This window comes from Montipora capricornis, chromosome 6, assembly GCF_036669925.1.
Source record: "Montipora capricornis isolate CH-2021 chromosome 6, ASM3666992v2, whole genome shotgun sequence".
In the NCBI taxonomy this organism is placed as follows: Eukaryota; Metazoa; Cnidaria; class Anthozoa; order Scleractinia; family Acroporidae; genus Montipora; species Montipora capricornis.
This window is the reverse complement of record NC_090888.1, coordinates 37,806,657-37,809,156: the sequence shown is the minus strand read 5'-3', so window position 1 is coordinate 37,809,156 and position 2,500 is coordinate 37,806,657. Positions and strand designations below refer to the sequence as shown.

The 2,500-nt window shown below is 42.0% G+C and overlaps 1 pseudogene; it reads right to left on the bottom strand.

Annotated features, from left to right (window-relative positions):
* Positions 1–1,495: 1,495 nt before the first annotated feature.
* LOC138053853 (uncharacterized) overlaps positions 1,496–2,500 on the bottom strand; it is a 1,094-nt pseudogene continuing 89 nt past the window's right edge.

Genomic DNA, 2,500 nt, shown 5'->3' with positions numbered 1-2,500 from the left:
ACTTCAGACACGTTCATTGGTACACTTCGGACTCACATGATGACATTTCTGTCAGTGGAAACAATTTGCATTGTGCAGTTTACGTCCTCACTGTTATCTTGGCTAGCCCACTACTATGTTTCGGTGAGTAAAGAGTCTTCAGTTACAACTGGTTTTTAACCACTTTATTTAAAACGTGCAATTGTCGTGCTTGACGAACGTTTCCTCTGGTATTATAGGTTGTTTGATTTCGTTATTCTTCTACATGCGTTATGTCCATCGAAGGGCGTTTTACCTGACTACACGCCCGCATTACGCAAAGGCAATGATGTGGCGAGAGAGCACCTTATCACAAGCTACTTCTTGCAAGGGTTTAGTAATGCTGAAATCGTTGGTTTTCTGGCTTTACAACATGGAATAGTTCTCTCCGTGCGTACCTTGGGGTTCCCAGAAGGATGCGCTGCGACAAAGGAACAGAAAATACAATCATTAGCACACTTCAACAATTCTTTCGCTGGAATGACAGTGATGATTTCACCAGAAGAGGAACTTTTATTGAAGGGTGGTGGTCTAAATTTCGCGAGGGCTGAAGGGGGTGGTGGATAAATTTATTTAAGGATCTAGGTGATTCGGGTAGGTATGAAAACGACTACCTTATCACAGAATAAAGAAAAAAGTAAAATCGTTCTCTGGTAAAAAGTTTTGAAAAAACTATGAGCTTTCGACAGACTGAACTGCTGCCTTCAACGGATAAAAATGTGTGAAGCCTAAAAGCGAAAGAAATTTAAATATAACGAAAAATTCGCATAAATTAAAGGGTAAAAGCATGTAGTGGAAAGAATGTTTAAAATGCTAAGAAAATTAGTGTTTCTTTAAGAGAATGTGATATTGTCTTGGGAGCGGGCACGAATTGTTGTCTGCCCCTACAGTTTTTGCCGTGTGCCATGACTCCAATGTCTTGGAGTCATGGCACATAGGCATGGCATGGTCGAAAGCTCATAGTTTTTTCAAAACTTTTTACCAGAGAACGATTTTACTTTTTTCTTAATATGAATCCTGGTAACGGATCTTCAATATTTTTATCACAGAATGTTTAAAATTATTTTTCCTACCGATCCTTCGCCAGGAACTACATCTCGTGGCAGACGTGTGGAATACACACAACATTCAACAACAAAAATGATTTGAAGTAGAGGGTGGTAAACCTGATGTCATGTTTTTTATACCGGAAGTCTATGGTACACACAATTTCTTGGTGAGTACCCATTTGGAGGATGCCAATGCGTGCAAAGAAATTTACTCCGAGAGGGTAGTTGATTACAACAAGGATTTAGAAGAGCTAGTGACATTAATTAAACCGGATTACGAGCCGCCCTCAAATGAGAACAACGCGCTTCAATTATATTGTGAGATAACTGACTAAAAAACGTTCAGATCCTTGCTGTGATTGGCTAATCCAAAATAAACAACATTGACAGTATCTTATCAACAAACACTGCCTTAAGCTTCCCAGTTCTCACAATGTAGGGGAAAGCATTAACAATGTCGATCGCATGAGGCCTGGTGCCCAAATCGTAGTTGAAACATTTCTTGAGGATATGCTCAAGGGAAGCACCAACTGTGCTTGGAATAAACTCTAGTGTGAGAGGACGTTCTTTCCTCTTCATAACTGCAATTAGGGCAGTGACATCAGCGTCCATAGCACCGCTTCCTTCTCCAGGTGACACTTTCTTTTCATCCAGTAGTTCCCAACAATCTTTTTCAGTGAATAGTTCCAACAGTGTACATGCTAATGACCATACGTCTGAATGGACTGTGGCTTTCTTCCTTTATAATAGACGCTCAGAAGCCTTGTAGGAAGGGGTTCCCGTGAGTGCTGTACTGCTTGTCTGGCTCACAGAATGTGCAGACTTTAGCTTGCTCAGCCCCATATCACATAGTTTAGTGATGTAGGTGTCTTTGGCCACGAAAACGTAAGCTGGTTTGATGTCCCTGTGTGGTAACGGGGGTTTCAGGTTATGCAGGTAGCCAATAGCCTGACCAATTTGTTTTCCCACAGCAAGCTTATTGCAGCACTGAATGGTAAAGCTTTGGGACTTTTCATCTTTGCCAAAAAGTAGTTCATCTAAGTTCCGCCCATCGACGAGTTCAGAAACCATATAAACGGAATTGTTCAAATATGAAATTGCCATTGTTTGCACAATGTTTGGGTGATGAACCATGCTGTGCAACCGAACTTCTGTCTCCACAACAGACTGAAGACGCTTGGCATTTCCTAGCTTCACTTGCTTGGCTGCAACATTGGTCCCAGCCCAGACCTTTGTACACAATGCCGAAGGAACCACGATCAATCTTGTCTTTGGCTGAGTTCGTTATCTCTTCCTTTTCGGTGACGGGCAACTGAGGGACATTATCTGTGGTACTTAAGTCAGAAGGCCCGCGACTTAGAGTGTCGTTTTCTCCCCAAGTGCATACTACAACTGGTTCCGTTGTATGCTTAACCTCACCACTCCGTACCTCC